Source organism: Coregonus lavaretus (assembly GCF_964263955.1).
Source record: "Coregonus lavaretus genome assembly, chromosome: 19".
Classification (NCBI taxonomy): Eukaryota; Metazoa; Chordata; class Actinopteri; order Salmoniformes; family Salmonidae; genus Coregonus; species Coregonus lavaretus.
The window spans coordinates 32,241,093-32,263,549 of NC_140006.1; the positions used below are offsets into that span (position 1 = coordinate 32,241,093).

At 44.3% G+C, this 22,457-nt stretch overlaps 1 pseudogene across 1 annotated transcript in view; it reads right to left on the reverse strand.

Annotated features, from left to right (window-relative positions):
- LOC311146699 (glypican-1-like) overlaps nt 1-22,457 on the reverse strand; it is a 138,472-nt pseudogene that overhangs the window by 37,624 nt on the left and 78,391 nt on the right. The window contains exons 3-4 of the transcript in view: nt 10,424-10,651; nt 10,013-10,176 (exon numbers count right to left, since the gene is read on the reverse strand). The product of the transcript in view is annotated as a glypican-1-like (transcript). The remainder of the gene's footprint in view (nt 1-10,012; nt 10,177-10,423; nt 10,652-22,457) is intronic.

Below are 22,457 nucleotides of genomic sequence, written 5' to 3' on the forward strand. Positions count from 1 at the left end.
AACAAAGGTGTCATTGTACGCTGATGATTCATGTTTTCTTTTAAATCCACAACTAGAATCCCTCCACAGCCTCATAGAGGATCTAGATACATTTTCTAACCTCTCTGGATTACAACCAAATTATGACAAATGTACTATATTACGTATTGGATCACTAAAAAATAAAAATGTTACATTACCATGTAGTTTACCAATAAAATGGTCTGATGGTGATGTGGATATACTCGGAATACATATCCCAAAGGAAATAAATGATCTCACTTCAATAAATTTTAATAGAAAGTTAGCAAAAATAGATAAGATCTTACTACCATGGAAAGGAAAATACCTGTCAATTTGTGGAAAAATCACCCTGATTAACTCTTTAGTATTATCCCAGTTTACCTATTTGCTTATGGTCTTGCCTACGCCTAGCAAACAGTTTTTTAAATTATATGAGAAAAAAATATTCAATTTTATTTGGAACGGCAAGCCAGACAAAATTAAAAGGGCATATTTATATAATGAATATGAATTCGGAGGACAGAAATTATTAAATATTAAAGCATTAGACCTATCACTAAAAGCTTCAGTCATACAAAAGTTATACTTAAATCCGAACTGGTTCTCAAGCAAATTAGTAAGATTGTCTCACCCAATGTTCAAGAAAGGCCTTTTTCCCTTTATTCAGATTACAACCTCTCACTTTCAGTTATTTGAAAAGGAAATAATCTCCCAAATATCACTATTTCTAAAACAAGCCATAGAAAGTTGGTTGCAATTTCAATTTAATCCTCCAGAAACGACAGAACAAATAATGCAACAAATATTGTGGTTAAATTCAAATATACTAATTGACAAAAAAACTTTTTGACAGAATGTTTAAAAAAGGTATAATCTTCGTAAATGATATCATCGGTAGGACTGGTGGAGTTATGTCGCACATGCAGCTAACAAAAACATATGGAAATGTCTGCTCTACCCAAAATTACAACCAAATAATTGCAGCCTTACCGCAAAAGTGGAAGAGGAAAGTGGAAGGGGGAGAAAGTAAGGAACTTGTCTGTCGGCCTTGCATTAAAGAACATAATTGGTTAAGGAAAACTGTGATAAATAGAAAAGTATATCAGTTTCACTTAAGGACCAAAGGATTGACAGCCGTCCCATATAGATTGCAAAATAGTTGGGAAGAGATCTTTGACGTACCGATCCCATGGCATAGTGTTTATGAACTGACACGCAAAACGACACCGGATTCAAAAATGTGAATCTTTCAATTTAAATTATTATATACAATCCTTGCTACCAATAGAATGTTATTTATATGGGGGATACAATCTTCCCAGCTCTGCAGATTTTGCTGTGAAGAGACAATATCATTAGATCATTTGTTTTGGTTCTGTCCATTTGTAGCTTGTTTTTGGACACAGGTCCAGGAATGGCTAAAGGATTGCAATATTTACCTGGAGCTAACCTTGCAGATAGCATTACTGGGTGATCTGAAAAGTCATAGTCAATCAATCAATAATATAATAATACTTTTAGCAAAAATGTTTATTTTTAATTCACAATCTGTAGAAGCAATGAGAATAGAAAGGTTCAGAACTTTTGTAAAACATCACAGTACGGTTGAAATATATATGGCAAATAGAAATCCTATATGGATGGTGTTAAGAGATAGATGGGAGGTATTGAATAGAGTTGAAGGATGGGACTAATAACAAATAACAACAAATAATAACAAAGATAGCTAATAATGTAAGCATACTGTGTCCATAATAAGTATATAGGTTGTAGGTTGGGAGCTTTTGGGAAAGAGCACAGTTAGAAAGATATGGCATATAGAAGCAAACCGGATGGACATCATGAAAATGATCGGAGAGGTTGAGAGTAGAAGAAGTTCAGGAGCAAAAAAAATAAATAAATAATAATAATAATATATATATATATATATATATATATATATATATATATATATATATATATATATATATATATATAATATAATTATTGTAAAATTAACTCTGTCCATAAGGTGTAGATAGTAAGTATAGACCGGAAGTAGAGGCCTGGGCATTGTTGTTCACTAATTTACTCCAAGTAGGGAAAGGATGGTGGGGTTGAAAAGTAATAAAGGGGAGTATATATATAAAAAACATGGGGGGGATTGGAAGTGATGCAGACAGTTACATTGATAGAAGATACAATTTATCTGCAATATTAAGCTGATCCATTCCCCCCGGAAAAAAAAAAAAAAAAGGAGGAGGAATAATGGTCAGGGGCTGTTTTTCATGGTTCGGGCTAGGCCCCTTAGTTCCAGTGAAGGGAAGTCTTAACGCTACAGCATACAATGACATTCTAGACTTTTCTGTGCAACCAACTTTGTGGCAACAGTTTGGGGAAGGCCCTTTCCTGTTTCAGCATGACAATGCCCCGTGCACAAATCTAGGTCCATACAGAAATGGTTTGTCGAGATCGGTGTGGAAGAACTTGACTGGCCTGCACAGAGCCCTGACCTCAAACCCATCGATCACCTTTGGGATGAATTGGAACGCCGACTGCGAGCCAGGCCTAATCGCCCAACATCATTGCCCGATCTCACTAATGCTCGTGGCAGAATGGAAGCAAGTACCCACAGCAATGTTCCAACATCTAGTGGAAATCCTTCCCAGAAGAGTGGAGGCTGTTATAGCAGCAAAGGGGGGACCAACTCCATATTAATGCCCATGATTTTGGAATGATATGTTGGACGAGCAGTTGTCCACATATTTGTAGTGTATGTCTTTCCACTGAATTCTCTATTTTCATCTCTCTCTCTATCTCTCCTCTCCCTCATCTCTCTATCAGTTTGTCTCTCTCGCTTTCTCTCATCCCCCTCTCTTTTTCTCCAGTATTGTGTAATTAGTGAGGATATATGAGTGGCCTCTTCCTCCGGCGTTAGACGTACTAGACTCCCAGCCTCTGGAGTGATATATGTGATCTACTTCCTGCTGTACTGTACCATCATCTATGGAATGGAGAGATGATGTTGTCTATGGAATAGAGAGATGATGTTCTATATGGAATGGAGAGATGATGTCTATGGAATGGAGAGATGATGTTCTCTATGAAATGGAGAGATGATGTTGTCTATGGAATGGAGAGATTATTTTGTCTATGGAATGGAGAGATGATGTTGTCTATGGAATGGAGAGATGATGTTGTCTATGGAATGGAGAGATGATGTCTATGGAATGGAGAGATGATGTCTATGGAATGGAGAGATGATGTTGTCTATGGAATGGAGAGATGATGTTGTCTATGGAATGGAGAGATGATGTTGTCTATGGAATGGAGAGATGATGTTGTCTATGGAATGGAGAGATGATGTCTATGGAATGGAGAGATGATGTCTATGGAATGGAGAGATGATGTTGTCTATGGAATGGAGAGATGATGTTGTCTATGGAATGGAGAGATGATGTTGTCTATGGAATGGAGAGATGATGTTGTCTATGGAATGGAGAGATGATGTTGTCTATGGAATGGAGAGATGATGTTGTCTATGGAATGGAGAGAGTGTCCCGGTAAACTGGTGATGATGTTGGAAGGTAGGGAATTTTCTTGTTGCATAAATCACTCTCTCGCTTGATCTCTCTCTCTCTCCCATCCCTTTTTCATTTTCTTTGCTATTACTAGTGCTATATCCTAGTCCTATATCCTAGTTCTATTACTAGTCCTATATCCTAGTCCTATTACTAGTCTTATATCTTAGTCCTATTACTAGTCCTATATCCTAGTCTTATTACTAGTTATATATCCTAGTCCTATATCCTAGTCCTATTTACTAGTCCTAAATTCTAGTACTATATCCTAGTCCTATTACTAGTCCTATATCCAAGTCATATTACTAGTCTTATATCCTAGTCCTATATCCTAGTCTTATTACTAGTCCTATATCCTAGTCATATTACTAGTCTTATATCGTAGTCCTATATCCTAGTTCTATATCCTAGTTCTATATCTTAGTCCTATATCCTAGTCTTATTACTACTCCTATATCCTAGTCATATTACTAGTCCTATATCCTAGTCCTATATCCTAGTCCTATTACTAGTCCTATATCCTAGTCCTATATCCCTGACTCCTTTCTGTCCCCCACTTTCATGGAATCTGAGTCAATCTCTCTGGTTTCTATTTCTCTGGACTTGTTCATCTCTATCTCATCCTTTGTTCTTTTCATTTGTTTTATCACTCTCTTCACCCCCTCTAACTTATCTCTCCCAACATTTGAATTTGTATGCATACTTTTCTGTATTTGTATTCATGCTCTCTGTACTCAGTATACAACCGCCCACCTGAGACTTAAGCTACCGATCCCCAGACCCAGAAAAACACACATTGAAATTCTGCCGGTAAAAATCGTCCCACTCCTAAAATGTAGGCTATATCCTATATGCAGAACGTAGCTCAATAGAAAGTGCAAGTGTCCGCTCTCTCTCCAACTCTGCTCTCTTCAAACTACGTCTAGCCTATTGGCTGATATATCCCAGTAATACAGATAGCCTAATATAATGGGCCAAGTGAGAATCTCTGGTCATTTAACCAATTTCTTAGGTTATTTTTGCGCATTTTGATATTGCCTATAGGGCGCAAAATTGCTGGGACCATGGCTGGCAAGCGAGCTGCGTCACATACCTCAACTAGCCGGTGCCCCCGCACATTGACTCTGCACCGGTACCCCCCTGTGTCACGCCCTGGCTCTGGGGACTCTTAAATGTTGAGCCAGGGTGTGTAGTTTCTATGTTGTGTTTTCTATGTTTAGTTTCTAGATCGTTTTGATCTATGTTGGCCAGGGTGGTTCCCAATCAGAGGCAGCTGTAGCTCGTTGTCTCTGATTGGGGACCATACTTAGGTAGCCTGTTGGCACTAGTGGGTTGTGGGATCTTGTTCCGTGTAAGGTATGTTGTTTGTATGCTACCTTGGATTTCACGTTTCGTTTGTTGTTTTGTCGTGTGTTAAGCCGTAAATAAATATGAATGCATATCACGCTGCGCCTTGGTCCTTCTCGTCCGTAAACGTTCGTGACAGAAGATCCCACCAATCCTGGATCAAGCAGCGTGACGAGGAGAGAGGATGGACTTGGGAGGAGATGAGCGAGAGTCTGGCAAGAGGGATGGAGGCCATGATCACGGGGGAGAGACAGTCCCCAAAAAAATTTTAGGGGGGGGCTCACGCCGTGGACGACGAGGCAGCAGGAGGCCGCGATAGAGCGGTTCCGCTGTTTAGCAGAGGAGGCCACCAGATTAGGGGGGTCATTGGTTCAGAGGGAGCAGAAGGAAAGTGTAGAGGCACGGCGAGAGGAGCTGGTTAGGCAGCAGAAGGAGCGGGGGTTAATGAAGGAACACAGTCCCGCTCCTCGCACCAATCAAGTGGTGCGTGTCGCCAGTCCGGTCCGGCCCGTTCCTGCTTCCCGCACTAAGCCAGTGGTGTGTGTTCCCAGTACGGTTCGGCCCGTTCCTGCTCCTCGCATCAAGCCAGTGGTGCGCGTCGCCAGCCCGGCCCGGCCTGTTCCTGCCCCTCGCACCAAGCCAGTGGTGCGCGTCGCCAGCCCGGTCCGACCTGTTCCTGTCCCTCGCACCAAGTCAGTGGTGCGCGTCGCCAGCCCGGCCCGGCCTGTTCCTGCCCCTCGCATCAAGCCAGTGGTGCGCGTCGCCAGCCCGGTCCGACCTGTGCATGTCCCTCGCACCAAGCCAGTGGTGCGCGTCGCCAGCCCGGTCCGACCTGTGCATGTCCCTCGCACCAAGCCAGTGGTGCGCGTCGCCAGCCCGGCCCGGCCTGTTCCTGCTCCCCGCACCAGGCCAGTGGTGCGCGTCGCCAGTCTGGTACGGCCCGTTCCTGCTCCCCGCACCAAGCCAGTGGTGAGCGTCGTCAGCCCAGTCCGGTCCGTTCCTGCTCCTCGCACCAAGCCAGGGGTGCGCGTCATCAGCCAGGTCCGGCCCGTTCCTACTCCCCGCTCCAAGCCAGTGGTGCGTGTGTCCAGTCCGGCACGGCCCGTGCCTGTTTCAGCTGCTCCACTCCGGAGCCAGAGCAATCCGCTCCACCGGGGTCCAGTCCAGCTCCGGTCAGCGGCTCCACTCCGGAGCCAGAGCAGTCCGCTCCACCGGTGCCTGATCCAGCTCCGGTCAGCGGCTCCACTCCGGAGCCAGAGCAGTTCGATCCACCGTCGTCGGGTCCAGCTCCAGTCAGCGGTTCCAGACCAGACCAGGGGCGCAACAGGGAGGCGGATAATAGGTGGTGGTCACGCCCGGAGCCGGATCCGCCTCCGAGGCGGAATGCCCACCCGGCCCCTACCCTGTTATGTTTAGGTTGCGCGGTCGGAGTCCGCACCTTTGGGGGGGGGGGGGGGTGGTACTGTAACGCCCTGGCTCTGGGGACTCTTAAATGTTGAGCCAGGGTGTGTAGTTTCTATGTTGTGTTTTCTATGTTTAGTTTCTAGATCGTTTAGATCTATGTTGGCCAGGGTGGTTCCCAATCAGAGGCAGCTGTAGCTCATTGTCTCTGATTGGGGACCATACTTAGGTAGCCTGTTGGCACTAGTGGGTTGTGGGATCTTGTTCCGTGTAAGGTATGTTGTTTGTATGCTACCTTGGACTTCACGTTTCGTTTGTTGTTTTGTCATGTGTTAAGCCGTAAATAAATATGAATGCATATCACGCTGCGCCTTGGTCCTTCTCGTCCGTAAACGATCGTGACACCCTGTATATATAGCCTCCCTACTGTTATTTTATTTTACTTCTGCTCTTTTTTTCTCAACACTTTTTTTGTTGTTGTTTTATTTTTACTTTTTTGTTAAAAATAAATGCACTGTTGGTTAAGGGCTGTAAGCATTTCACTGTAATGTCTGCACCTGTTGTATTCGGCGCATGTGGCCAATAAAATTTGATTTGATTTGATACGGCTAAAATAACATTGCGGGACTGCGGTTGGGTTCGGGACCAGTTCTTGTGGGAGCGGGTGGGAATCGGACAGAAAACCAGCGGGAGCGGGCGGGTGCGGTATGAAAAGCTGCGGGTGCGGGCGGGATGAAGAAATCGGACCCGCACAGACTCGCGCACACACACACACACACACACACATCTGCAGGCAGGCGTGTATGGAGCTGGGCAGTAAAAAGGCGTTGTTATCAGATTGAAGCTTTTGGAAAGGAGAGGCACCATAATGCACAGCCAGGGGCTCAGGCAATCAACTCCTGCTATAGCGGTTAATGTCAGCACGCCGCTGAAAAATGTCCCCCCTGGCTGTGGGGATTGTTCATGTCAGCACACCCATGAGAAATGGCCCCCTCCACATAAGAGTAAGGTTAAAATCAGATCACTACTACTGAGAAATATCCACTCTTATGTAGGGGGTCAATATTGGTGAGCTGGTGAAAAATGTCCCCCATCACGCACAGGGCAAGGGGAGTGTTAAAATCAGCCCACCAATGAAATATTTTCCCTTACTCTCTAGGGAAAGATTGATATTGCTACAATAGAGAAAAATGCTGTTCACACTATCCTTTATGAAAAAAGGAAAGAGAAGGGTTAATATCAACTGTTAGTACCCAAATATTTCTAATAGCCATAAGTGAAAGTATACTAACAATGTGTACACCACAGAAATGGTCTGTCTGTCAGGCAAGGTAAGGGTTAACAGTATTGTGCTGATGTGACGTTAGAATGTTAGCGTGATGCATCTATCCCAGCCTCAGTCTCTCTGTGTGTCCCTGTAGAGGAGACAAGACATGCAGCCCACACCTTGGGATGGCTCAATTAAGCACACACAGCATAGCATAGCGTAGCCTAGCTGCAAGCATAAGGGAATAAAGCCTAGAATTACCAATACCAAAGGTAGCGAAGCCTAGTGTAGCCACGAGCATGAGGGAATAAGGCCCAGAATAGCAATGGCCACAGCTAGCATAGTGTAGCCTAGCGTAGCTGAGGGAATAAGGGAAAGCATGGCAACGGTTAGCGTAGCCTAGCTAGCCTAGCCACAGGCATAGGCTTCTGTGACAGGGGAACAAGCATTAGAATTAGCATGGACGTATGGGAATAACGCCAGGCATTAGCATGGCAACAGCTAGTGTAGCCTAGCCGCAGGCATACTGTAGCAGGGGAACAAGGAGGAGTATTAGCATTGGTTGACATGGTTAGCTGGCATTTCTATTCATGACGTATGCCCTCTGGGTCTGCCCTCCAGACCAGTTGATTGGCTTATAGGACTACAGAGCACTGCCAGCCTGCGGGGTGCCAGCCTGATAAGCAGTTGCTAGCTATCTCACACACACACTTACACACACACACATTATCCCCCCCCCCCCCACACACACACACACACACACCTCTTATTCTCCTTCCTTCTCCTCCCTTCTCTCCCCAGAGCTACTTGATCTGATCCATATTTCCTGACTGCTGCCGTTTTGCTGCTGCTGAAGGACATTGAGCGATGTGTTCATTAAATGAGGTCGGCTGGGGAAAATATGTAAGTAATTAGTGCGGCTTTTACAAAATCACTAAATGTCATCCCTGCACTAATGCCAGGGTGCTGGCAACCGCTGCCATTCTCAATGAGGTCAGGGTGTACTCTTGGGCACATTCACACATGCACACATACAAATGATAGAGCTGTCGTGGGTCTACTTTATGTGGTACGGTATGATTTGATTGGCAGGGGAGGGGCGGGGCGAGGAGTAGGTGTACATCTCACAGTGATCTCTCGTCAAGGTCAACATGTGTGTAAATGAGTGTCCCTTCCACTCACTCCTTTCTCTCACTTCCACTCTCTCGATGCTCTCTCTCCCTCAGTTACCCTTTCTCTTCCATTCACTCCTTCCTCTCTACCTCACCCAAACCCTCTCTACTGTACTTTCCCTCTGTCTCTGTCTCTGTCTCTCTCTCTGTCTCTCTCTCTGTCTCTCTCTCTGTCTCTGTCTCTGTCTCTCTCTCTCTCTCTCTCTCTCTCTCTCTCTCTCTCTCTCTCTCTCTCTCTCTCTCTCTCTCTCTCTCTCTCTCTCTCGCTCTTTCCATTTCACTTTCTCCTAACAACACAATCCACCACAATCCCTATTACAGTCTGATTAGAACCACAGGGAGAAGGGAGGGAGGGAGGGAGAGAGGGTACCCATATCCCAGCATGCCTTCTAGCATTCCACTCAGCCCGCTGCCCCCCTGGCTGGTCTAATCAGACTCCAGACTCCACATGAGGCATACATCTCCCCTCTCTCCTCAATTCCTCCATTTCCCCTCTTATACCTTCCTCTCTTCCTCTCTCCACTACTCCATTCCTCCTTATCTCCTCTCTTCTTCCTCCTTATCTCTCTCCTCCTCTATCCTCACCATTCCGCTCTCCTCGCCTCCCCTTTCTCTCCCTCAGGTCACTCTATTGACACTGTCCAGAGCTGTGGCTCACTCTGTCCCTTCTCTCCTGTGCACACTTTATGTGTAAACAACCTGGTGTTATGCTCTTAGATTTCTCCCTCCTCTGTAACTCCATCAGAGATTGATTGGCCTGCAATGAGATGACCGGCACTGTTTATAGCCTGTTATTGGGCCCAGTGACTGTGTTGACCACACACTGTTCTAGAGAAGCAGTATAGAGCCGCTGGAGGACTACTGTACACAGTGTGACACACAGTGCTATAAAGGACTGTCTGGAGCCACAGACAACATGACAAGACAAAATAAATGCTGGATGTTGTAGGATCCGTAGAACATTTCAGCCATCCATTTAGATGCTTGTATTGTAGGTGGTTTGTTTACATTAGAAAAAGTGGCACCAGGGATTCTTCTCTCATGCCGTAACATTAGTTTGATAGAATGCTTGTATCTCAAAGCTCCAAATATGTTTTAACGTTTCATGGTGGTCGAAGTGCCAGATTGATGTACAGCAGGTTTGATTGACAGGATGCGAAAATAAATAGAAGAGAGAGAGGGGGGGAAGAGAGAGAAAAGAGTAGAGAGAGGAGATAAACGACACTGACAAAGATAGAGGGAGAAAGATGGGTCAGTCTTACCTGTGACACCTTGCGAACCACCTCCCCGCTGATCACCAGTCCCTGGACAAAGGAGCGTGCTGCCACAAATGTACGCGTCACCTTCAACTTGAGGTCGCGGGGCGTGTCACCAAAGGGTCGCAGCGTCTCCGACTGCTTGGACACACACTCCAGGTAGTCATCACCTACAATCATAATAATTTTATTAGTAAAACGCTCTTCATACAATACACAAGTGATGGCTAAAGCAATATAACGGCCTCACATAGTAAAGAATAAAAGTTGAAACCAAACAATAATATTTACCAGGGTTGGGGTGAAATCAATTTCAATGCAAGAGTTTGGAAAAAGTGGCATTTATTTTCAATTGAGATTTTAAAAGTTTAATGTTTCAAATAACAGATTTAAATTCAATGTGTAATGTTTACGTACCTATGAGATACCGTCCGTTGGCTCCCTTGAACAGCCTCTCCAACAGGCGGGCCCAGAACTCGTTGAGAGCCTCCTCTATGTTGACGTTGGAACCGCGGTAGTACCGTCTCAGCTCCGTGTACAGGTCAGAGAACACGCGGGTGTTCTGGGTGTACAGGGAACCCAGCACCGGGGGATAGGACTCCTGCAGGACACCCTCGGAATGGTTCAGCAGCTCCAGGAGGTAACCTGGAATGAGACAGGAAACAGGACGTGTTAAACAGTGTTAAACAGTTCAATTTAGGTAAATTCAGATGTTTTGTTTTCATGTAATTGTTATTATAAAAATGGATTCATCTCCAGGGGAAGCAAACAAAATGCAAAAATGTAAGAGTATAATTTCCCTTTAATGTGTTTTTTTTTTTTTTATAAAAAATGTTTGTGCGACAAACAACAGCAGCGCTGTTGCCTATGATACAGCTCCCTGACGTTTAGTTTAACTGTGAGGACTGGGGCTCTGCACTGACTTCTCAGTAACATTACACTACTTATCTCTCTGCATCTCATTGCTTTGTACTGCATATGAAAGATGCCACAGAGATGAACCCAGAGAGGAAGTGTTTAAATGTATTCTGAGGCAGGATAGGATGTGCAGTGGAAGATAATGTTGCCACCCACATAAAATGCACTGAGTGGGATATAGAGAGATTCTCATACACTCACGTTGTGCAGACACACACACTCAAACCCTAACACAAACAGACACAGGCCTGCAGACACACACACACACACACACACACACACACACACACACACACACACACACACACACACGCACACACACACACACAGAGAGCAACATAAACAGCAGACACACCCAGTCCTGCTGGAATAGGACTCTCTGGTCAGTCAGTACCATGGCTCTGGCCAAAAACACACCACACAATAACAGGCTGGGCTGCGACTGCACTTTTCAAGAATACATTTTCACTGTGTCGTCTTTAATGTGTGTGTGCAGTGTTTTCTTTGAAGACATTCTTATCTCCTTTCTGCCTAACATGCACCTCTCTCTCTCTCTGTCTTGCGCTCTCTCTGTCTCGCGCTCTCTCTCTCGCTCTCTCTCACTCACTCACTCACTCACTCACTCACTCACACACACACACAAACAAACAAACAGAGACTTGAAAAAAAGGATTTGAACACACTCAACCACACACATACACACTCCCAGCAAACATTCTCCACATTCACAACACACATCCAGTACACCCACACACGCAGACACACTGCCTGAAGACGATCCGACAGTGTTGAATATGTTACGTAATATAATGTTAAAGCTCACCCTGACCCAACTGCACTGCATTATCTAAGCAGGGCTTTGTCTGATGATGTCACTATTCTAAAACCAATGAATGAAAAAGAATAATAACGAACCGTCAAATTCTTATCAGAGAGGAGAGGAATAAGACATGAATATCTGCTGTGTTTCTGGGGACTGATTGTGAAACATTACAGAAAGAAAGACTCCTAGTTAAAGCCAACACTACTAGAAATAATGACTAGAGGCGAAGGAAGCAAGTGTTTAATGAAAGTAATAATAATAAGCCATTTAGCAGACACTTTTATCCAAAGCGACTTACAGTCATGCGTGCATACATTTTTGTGTATAGGTGGTCCCGGGGATCGAACCCACTACCTTGGCGTTACAAGCGCCGTGCTCTACCAGCTGAGCTACAGAGGACTACCAGCTGAGCTACAGTAGTGAATTACTGAAAGCCTTTACTGATAATCGGCTTTGTTATGGTGAAGTTTCAAACTAGGGCTAGCTGGGAGACTAAGTGTTTATATAATCTCGGTTAACCCAGAGCTGAAGTCTTGCGTAATTGGTCAGGTGCTCGATTAAAGGAACTTTCTGATTTAGCCTCGGTTTCAATTCTCCTCATTAGGAAATGTGACTGAGAACGAGATTTGGGTCTTGGAGGCGTGCTTTATGTGGGTGTCTGTTGTGTGTGTGTGTGTTCGAACGTGGGAAGCGTTTGTACTTTCACTTGGCCAAAACAGTACACAGTTACAGTCACTCACCATTCTAAATAACTTGAAACCGTCTAACCAGGTCTTGTGTCTGGAAGTAGCCTAAACTAACTAGCAAGCTAGCCAACTTATTTTGCCAATTACCTTTAGCCGGCTGGTGTGTGACCGTGGCAAAGTTGGTTTGACTTTGGAAAGCGTATCTCTGGGGCTTGTTAGGGACCGTCAATATATACATACTTGAGTAAAAGTGAAGATACCTTAATAGAAAATGACTCAAGTAAAAGTGAAAGTCACCCATTAAAATACTACTTGAGTAAAAGTCTAAAAGTATTTGGTTTTAAATATACTTAAGTATCAAAAGTACATTTAATTGCTAAAATATACTTAAGTATCAAAAGTAAAAGTAAAATTAATAATAATTTCACATTCCTTATATTTTCTTGTTTTCTAAATGTACGGATAGCCAGGGGCATACTCACACACTACATAATTACAAACTAAGCATTTGTGTTTAGTGAGTCCGCCAGATCAGAGGCAGTAGGCATGACCAAGGATGTTCTCTTGATAAGTGTGTGAATTGGACAATTTTCTTGTCCTGCTAAGCATTCAAAACGTAAAGAGTACTTTTGGGTGTCAGGGAAACTGTATGGAGTAAAAAGTACATTATTTTCTTTAGGAATGTAGTGGAGTAAAAGTAGTCAAAAATATCAATAGTAAAGTACAGATACCCCAAAAAACGACTTAAGTAGTACTTTAAAGTATTTTTACTTGAGTACTTTACACCACTGTCTGTGAGCTTGTGTGGCCTACCACATTGCGGCTGAACCGTTGTTGCTCCTAGACGTTTCCACTTAACAATAATAGCACTTACAGTTGACCGGGGCAGCTCTAGCAGGGCAGAAATATGACGAACTGACTTGTTGGAAAGGTGGCATCCTATGACGGTGCCACGTTGAAAGTCACTGAGGTCTTCAGTATGGGCCATTCTACTGCCAATGTTTGTCTATGGAGATTGCATGGCTGTGTGCTCAAATTTATACACCTGTCAGCAATGGGTGTGGCTGAAATAGCCTAATCCACTCATTTGAAGGGGTGTCCACATACTTTTGGCCATATAGTGTACACACTCACATAGACACGCACAATCACACGAACAGACACACACACACACACACCTCTCTCTCTTTCTCTCTCTCTTTAAACTCTTAGAGAGGTGTTTGCTCTAGGGTAACAGCACTAATAGACTAAGAGCTGGGTTGACAGCCTATGACAGGAGCAGACTGTTGCTGGGGCCATACTGTTGTCTTAACTGGGTTGACAGCCTATGACAGGAGCAGACTGTTGCTGGGGCCATACTGTTGTCTTAACTGGGTTGACAGCCTATGACAGGAGCAGACTGTTGCTTGGGCCATACTGTTGTCTTAACTGGGTTGGAAGACAGGCCAGGATGCAATGTAGCGCGGTTGACATTTAAAGGTAATTTTACCATTGAGCCGACATCTGCAGCGTTGACTTTGAATGTGATCTCCGCGGCCGCGGTAGCATTGTCTTTTAATGGTGCATAGCCAAAAAAAGAATGATCAAATTGAATCCCAGCCTAAAATTGGCTAAAATAGAGTCGGAAAGAGACTGAAAATTCATGCTTTGGCTAACAGTCATGCATATTTTTAAGCATACAGTACAACAGCGTGAATAATGTTTAATAATGTTTACATACTGTTTTACTCATTTCATGTACAGTGAGGGAAAAAAGTATTTGATCCCCTGCTGATTTTGTACGTTTGCCCACTGACAAAGAAATGATCGGTCTATAATTTTAATGGTAGGTTTATTTGAACAGTGAGAGACAGAATAACAACAAAAAAATCCAGAAAAACGCATGTCAAAAATGTTATAAATTGATTTGCATTTTAATGAGGGAAATAAGTATTTGACCCCTCTGCAAAACATGACTTAGTACTTGGTGGCAAAACCCTTGTTGGCAATCACAGAGGTCAGACATTTCTTGTAGTTGGCACCCACCAGGTTTGCACACATCTCAGGAGGGATTTTGTCCCATTCCTCTTTGCAGATCTTCTCCAAGTCATTAAGATTTCGAGGCTGACATTTGGCAACTCGAACCTTCAGCTCCCTCCACAGATTTTCTATGGGATTAAGGTCTGGAGACTGGCTAGGCCACTCCAGGACCTTAATGTGCTTCTTCTTGAGCCACTCCTTTGTTGCCTTGGCCGTGTGTTTTGGGTCATTGTCATGCTGAAATATCCATCCACGACCCATTTTCAATGGCTGAGGGAAGGAGGTTCTCACCCAAGATTTGACGGTACATGGCCCCGTCCATCGTCCCTTTGATGCGGTGAAGTTGTCCTGTCCCCTTAGCAGAAAAACACCCCCAAAGCATAATGTTTCCACCTCCATGTTTGACGGTGGGGATGGTGTTCTTGGGGTCATAGGCAGCATTCCTCCTCCTCCAAACACGGCGAGTTGAGTTGATGCCAAAGAGCTCGATTTTGGTCTCATCTGACCACAACACTTTCACCCAGTTCTCCTCTGAATCATTCAGATGTTCATTGGCAAACTTCAGACGGGCATGTATATGTGCTTACTTGAGCAGGGGGAACTTGCGGGCGCTGCGGGATTTCAGTCCTTCACGGCATAGTGTTTTACCAATAGTTTTCTTGGTGACTATGGTCCCAGCTGCCTTGAGATTTTTTTTGTTGTTATTCTGTCTCTCACTGTTCAATTAAACCTACCATTAAAATTATAGACTGATAATTTCTTTGTCAGTGGGCAAACATACAAAATCAGCAGGGGATCAAATACTTTTTTCCTTCACTGTATATACTGTATTCTATTCTACTGTATTTTAGTCTATGCCACTAAGACATTGCTCTTCCTAATATTTATATATTTCTTAATTCCATTCTTTTACTTTTAGATTTGTGTGTATTGTTGTGAATTGTTAGATACTACTGCACTGTTGGAGCTAGGAACACAAGCATTTCGCTACACCCACAATAACATCTGCTTAACGATGTGTATGTGACCAATACAATTTGATTTGATTTGATATCATTCAGCTAATGCATGTTATCCCAATAGATAAGATTCACACATGGATATGTTAGAAATCCTAGAGCTTTAGAACAGGCTGAGTGGGTGAGTGTTTATTCATCTCTTCCTGTACCATAGGGCAAATAGTCCCCTCTATGCCCTTCAGCTCTGGTGACTAATGATGATCAGTAACATGACACGTATGCGTGCGTGCAAATGTGTGTGCGTGTATATGACCTTGCTCTTCCATTTAGTCTCTCAGGGGACCCAGAGGGACCACAATCTAACGCTTCAACCTCCCCTCATCCCCCTCTCCCTCCTCATCCCCATCCCCTCATCAGCACCATGACCTCCAGCTAGAGGGGGGGTTGAGGGCTGAACATCCCCAGTGACAGAGCTTCAGGTTGGGGTGACCTGGGGGATAGGAGAGGGCCTACAGGTGGCTATACAGTATGCACACTAGGGCTATAGACTACTCTATACTGGGCATATGCTAACACGATAACCCAGGCCTAATGTTATATTAGTAATAATCTTTCACATGCATTTAATAACACACACTTCTACGTACTCTGTTTTGGTACCTCTAGGCCAGTTCAGACTGCTGATTTGAGTACCTTTTTGAGGAAGAATGTGTTTGTATTCTATGATCCTGTTTTGCATTTCGTATTTGTATTTGATGTGTATCTTTGTAATTACAGGGCTCATTTGTGAAAGAGACATTGGTCTCAACATGACTTCCTGTCAAAATAAAGGTGAAATAAAATACAATTTCTCTCTCGTTCACACACACATGCACGCACAAGCATGCACCCTCTCTCTCTCTCTCTCTCTCTCTCTCTCTCACACACACACAAATGCACACATACACACGCACACACACACAGTGAACCTGTGATAAGCCTGGTGTCTGTGTTCTAATTACTTTCTCCAGCAGCGAGAAGAGAATATGAATGGTTCCATTTATAATGGATTTTAACAAGCGGAACACCTTGACATGTCTCTGGCTGATTCTGACTCCCTAATTCCCTTTCTGTGTTTGAAATATTCACCCTTCATACATGCCTGCTGAAATCCATACACTCCCACCCTTGTCTCAGTACCAGCCACTTTACTCAATCCACAAAAACACACACGTACACGTACACGTACACACACACACACACACACAACACACACACACACACACACACACACACACACACACACACACACACATAGTGTTCTCAATATTTCTCAATAATCATGTTGGTTCTCTTTTTCACTCCTCCATACCCTCACCCCCCCCCCCCCCCCCTCTCTCTCGCTCTCTCTCACTCTCTCACCCCTCTCTCTGATAAGCCCTGGCATTGATGTGGGATTCTGTGCCTCTGTGTTTAAGAGTTGACATTGATCTTCCTCCCACTGCCAATAACTCCAACTGGAAGCTTACTTGGCCTACCTTGTACCACCTCTGTTCATTGTGCCCTGATCCTGAATCAGTCTCTGACAGAGGGCTCAGTGGCGGATGTACCACTGATACTCATTACATGCTGATCCTGAATCAGTTTCTCCCTCTGAGGGCTTACTGTGGGACTGGCTACCAACAACTGATCTTGAATCAGTTTATGATACAGAGGGCTCAGAGTGCCCCATATACACTAAGTGTAAGGGTGTAAGGTGTGTGTGTGTGTGTGTGTGTGTGTGTGTGTGTGTGTGTGTGTGTGTGTGTGTGTGTGTGTGTGTGTGTGTGTGTGCGCGCGTTTATGTATGTGCCTTTATGCATACATGCTTGCGTGTGTGTAATCTCGAGTCAAAAGAGGACAGGACAAGGCATGCTATCCTCTTGGGTCATGACCAGGTCAGAGCAGGATAAAAGACAGACTAGTTGTATCGGTTGTTAGGCCCTCCCCTCACTGTGTTCTATACAGAACACCACTAATGAAGACACGGCCTGACACCTTGGTAATCTTCTACCTCTCCTTCACCTTCTGTTCTTCCTCAAACACCACACACACATAAACGCAGTTGGACACACACACACGCACACTGTAATAGCTCTGTAATGTTCTGGACACAAATAGCCTGTGTATTAATTTGTGGTGAGGTGGGAGATGGAGAGACACAGAGAGAGTGAGAGAGAGTGAGAGAGAGAGAGAGATGGAGAGGAGGAGGAGGAGGAGGAGGAGGGAGGAGTGAACCGTGGTGGATTCGGCGCCGATGTATCCAATCCTCCTAATTGTATTTGTCCAGTTTGACAAGTGGCGAATGATCGGGTTAACAGAACGCTCCTTGACTGAGGGAGGGAGGGAGATGGAGGAGGAAAGAGAGGGAGATGGAGTGAGTGAGTCAGCGAGGAGAGAGAGAGGAAAAGGAGGAGGAGGAAGAGGGAGAGTTGGAAGGGATGCATTGTGCTGATGTGGTTGTTTTAGACCTGGCTATCTTGGTCATTCATGGATGAACCAGCCCCAGTCCACTCAACAGCAGATGGTTCTCTGCCCTTCCTCTATGGCTGTCCCTCTCTTTCCTCTCTCTATTTTTCTCTTTCTCTCCTTCACTCTCTGTCTTCACTCCTGGCACTCCCTGTCACATGCAGAATACACAAACAAACACAACCAACAAATCTACTCTGGGTTTGGTGAGGGCCAAAAAGAGTCCAACAGTAACCTATTCTGTTACATAACACTCCATCACCTTTCTCTGCACCTTTACCTGCTGTAAACTGTGTACGTGACGAATACAATTAGATTAGATTTACACCATAATGACAATTGATACTTCAATGCAAAAAAAAATCTGTCAAATCATACATCTCAATGAGTCTCAACTACCTCCAGCTGTATATGCCCATTGCCCAAACAATGGACCACATTCCCAAGGCCATAGTCAGACAGTGGGAGAGGATGTTGTGGTCAGAGAGAGAGAGAGAGCCTGCATACATCAGTTGATGAATGGTGTCTCTCAGCGTGTGTGTGTGTCTGTTTAATATAGTGGTCTTTTAATGGAGTCTAAATGCTTTCTAAGGGGCCATGGCGCTCCTCGGGCTAACAGCGCTAACCACACCGCTGATAAGTGTTGTGATGGATAGAGAGTGTTGTGTTCTGACACACAAACACTCCGATACCTGTCTCTCTCTCTCTCTCTCTCTCTCTCTCTCTCTCTCTCTCTCTCTCTCTCTCTCTCTCTCTCTCTCTTTTTCTGTTTTTCTCTGTCTTATGCACGATTGACCCTCTCGCCACTCCCTCCTCTTTCTCTCCATCAGTTTCCATCTGGTTCTCCTTCCCCTCTCCCTGTTGGTTGTAGCTCTCCCTCTTTCTCTCACTGTTCCTCTCCCAAATGTAATATTTTTCCATCTCTCTCACCCCTCATTGCTCAATCTCCTTCTCTCCCCCTTCACTCTTCTCCTTCCGTCTTTCTCTTTCCCTCTCTCTCTCCTCTCTCTCCATTCTTCCCTCTTCTCCTTCCACCCTTCTCCCTTCCCTCTCTCTACTCTCCCTCCATCTCTCTACATCGTTCCCTCTCTTTGTCTCCTCCCAACATCCCTCCTCTCTCTCCCTCCACCCTCTCTTCACAGTGAGTAATGTGTTTGGCGTTTAGGACGCTGTAACTCTGGCTCCCGCCCAACATGATTTGCATGCCGAGACCACGAGCCAATCAGGCGGCACAATGGCGCAGATGTCCTTGGCATTTATGACATCAACAGAGGTGACCCTGAAAGCAGGAAATTAGTCTGAGAATGAATCAAATATGTGGTCTATAATTGGGAAGAGTTAGCAACAAAATGAACGCCATGCTGGGTGTATGCTGGATCTAATTGGAAAACGCTTTAATGTTATGTGGACAATCCTAATGTTTACTGATGGTCCCAAGATACTTCAATGAGGTTTAATTCATGAATTCAACTGCTTATACACTTAGAAAAAAGGTGCTATCTAGAACCATAAAGGGTTCTTCAGCTGTCCCCATAGAATAACCCTTTCAATAACCCTTTTGGGTTACATGCAGAACCCTTTCTACAGAGGGTTTTACATGGAACCCAAAAGGGTTCTACCTGGAACCAAAAAAGGTTATCCAATGGGGGCAGCCGAAGAACCCTTTTGGAACCCTTTTTTCTAAGAGTGTACATCATAACAGATTAAGATACAGTATGATATTATACTTTCTGGTTTCAGGTAGTATAAGCCTAACGCTGTATAATAATTCAGTTATTAGATGAAAAGCCTACTGTTTTGTCCAGACAACTTTGAAAACAACTTCTTCTTAGGGACAGTCAATCGCAGCCACCTCAGTTTGAAATGCATTTACTTAAAGGGATACTGCGAGATTCTGAATGAACTTAGCGGAAGTTAGCAGTAGTTTGCAAGCCAATGCTAACTAGTGTTAGCATAATGCGAAACTTACCTGTAGACTTCCAGTCATTGCGCTAACGCTAGTAGCATTGGCTCGCAAAACTACCGCTAACTTCCTTCATACTGCACACACAGACATAAAAATGTTATCCACATGTTCATCTGACTCTGGGCAAGTAGAATGACAGAATCTCTCTCTCTCTTTCGCTCTCGCTCTCTTTCTCACTCTCTTTTTTCCCTGTCTCTCCTTCTCTCAAACTCCTTATCTACTCTTCTAGTATTTGTCATACTGTCACTCTCTGACTGACTCATTTTCTCACACACACTCTTTTATAATCTGTTTTTTTTCTCTCTTTCTGGTTTTCCCTCTCTTCTAGACATGGTAGTCAAAATAATGGGCATTTTTATACATGACCCTAAGCCTGATGGGATGTTAATTGTTTAATTAACTCAGGAACCACACCTGTGTGGAAGCACCTGCTTTCAATATACTTTGTATCTCTCATTTACGCAAGTGTTTGTCTCTCGATTTGTGTTTATAGAGATAAATAGGGGGATGGACGTGTGCTGTAAACACACAAATGACAGAATCTCGCAGTATCCCTTTAACAGACCAGCTGGGTAATTTAAAAAAGAAAAAGTCTTAATTCAATTAATAAATAAGAGTGTGTTGCTTGGTCATCTAGAACTGAGTGTGCCCGTCAGCCAGAGCTCTGTGTTCAAATCTAATTCAAGTCCATGAGGAGTAATTTGCCTCGCAGACAAAAATAGGCTGACATACACAAGGCAATAACCCCCTGGCTAGTGATACTGGTGAGTGTGTGTGTGTGTGTGTCGAGTGTATGTGTATGAAATGCTTCTGTTCAGAGTGCCAGGGCCACATGCATGCGCCCTCTATCAGACACGCACACACACACACGGTGCCATCCAGATGCCACACACTGGTTGAATCAATGTTGTTTCCACGTCATTTCAATGAAATTACGTTAAACCAATGTGGAATAGATGTTGAATTGACGTCTGTACCCAGTGGGCAGGCATGACACCATTAGCCCTTCCACCACCTGTCAGGATAATGGCACCTTCTGTCTGGCACACCTGCCTGCCATCCAACACTTATACCTCAGGTGTCATTACTTAACGTTCTCTATGACATCTACCCTTCCTCCTCTCTCTCTCTCTCTCTCTCTCTCTCTCTCTCTCTCTCTCTCTATCTCTCTCTCTCTCTCTCTCTCTCTCTCTCTCTCTCTCTGTCTCTCTCTCGCTCTCTCTTTTTCCCTTTCTCTGTCCCTTTCTTTATCTCTCTCTCTAAAACATATATATATCTCTCTCTCTTTCGCTCTCTCCCTCGCTCTCTTTTATCCCTGTCTCTCTCTCCTCTCAAACTCTTATCAACTCTTCCGGTGTTTGTCATACGGCCTTCACTGTCACTCTGACTCAGTCTCATTTTCTCACACACACACTTTCATAATCAATTTTTCTCTTTCTTTGTCTCTCCTTGTCTTCCTTTGGTTCCTCACATAGCTCCACCTCTTTCAGTGGGCAGTAGAAGCTGACCCCTACTGTCCTTCCCTTCCCACAGCTGGTAGTGCCGACTCCTCAGTCCACACACTCCTCTGTCTCCACAATCTTTTTTTCCCCATCAGACCAGACAGAAAATATGCTTTTCCAGTAGAAAATATGAGGAGTCATGGAGGGTTGTAAAGGGAAAATATGATAAACCCCTCAATTATGAAGAATTAGAGGTTTGGCTAAGCTCAGGCTTCAGTGCAGATCTATTCAACAGATATCTGTGTCCTGGCCTGACAAATCATATGTCTCTCGATTTGTGTTTATAGAGATAAAAAAGGGGGATGGACGTGTGCTGTAAACACACACGTGAGCTCTTAACATGTTTATTTTAAAATGTTGTCCTTGGCCAGGTGCTTGTTGGTTGTTAAACACACACACAGAGACACACACAGAGACACACAAAGAGACACACACACACACACACACAATATTTTACATGTACAGTTCTCCTAAACTTAGTGAGTTAATACTCTTAACCCACTCTTAACTGTGAGTTCCAGCTTCCACAGTCCCTGGGTCTATAAAGGCCTGCCTGCCTTCCCCGGTTGGGACAGTAACACCCTACACTTAGCCACATTGTACAGGCCCGCACCCAGCTAAACACACCCAGATGTAGATGGGAGAGACTCCAGCTGAGGGGACTGGTAGGGCACAAGTCACATACACACTGACTAGTACACTTGAACACTTACGCACTTGTACACTTCTCCATCAACACTCCTGCAACTTAAAAGGATACTGCAAGATCACCCAGAGTCAGTTGAACTCGTGGAGATCATTTGTATGTCCACAACTTCAACTGACTCATGGGTAAGTAGAACAGCGGCACAACTGCAGAATATCACAGTATCTGTTTAACCACCTAACCAGCACCACAGCAAGCAAGTGATCAACTCTACTACAAGCTATACAAAACGCCCAAAAGTGAAAATCACTGAAACCCACAAAATGTATGCATTTCACAATACATTCAACAACTTGACAATGACCATAGGAGTTAAGACAGCACACACAGATCTGGGAACAGGCTAATTCATACCCTCTGCACATCCAAATACGTCTTTAGTTGT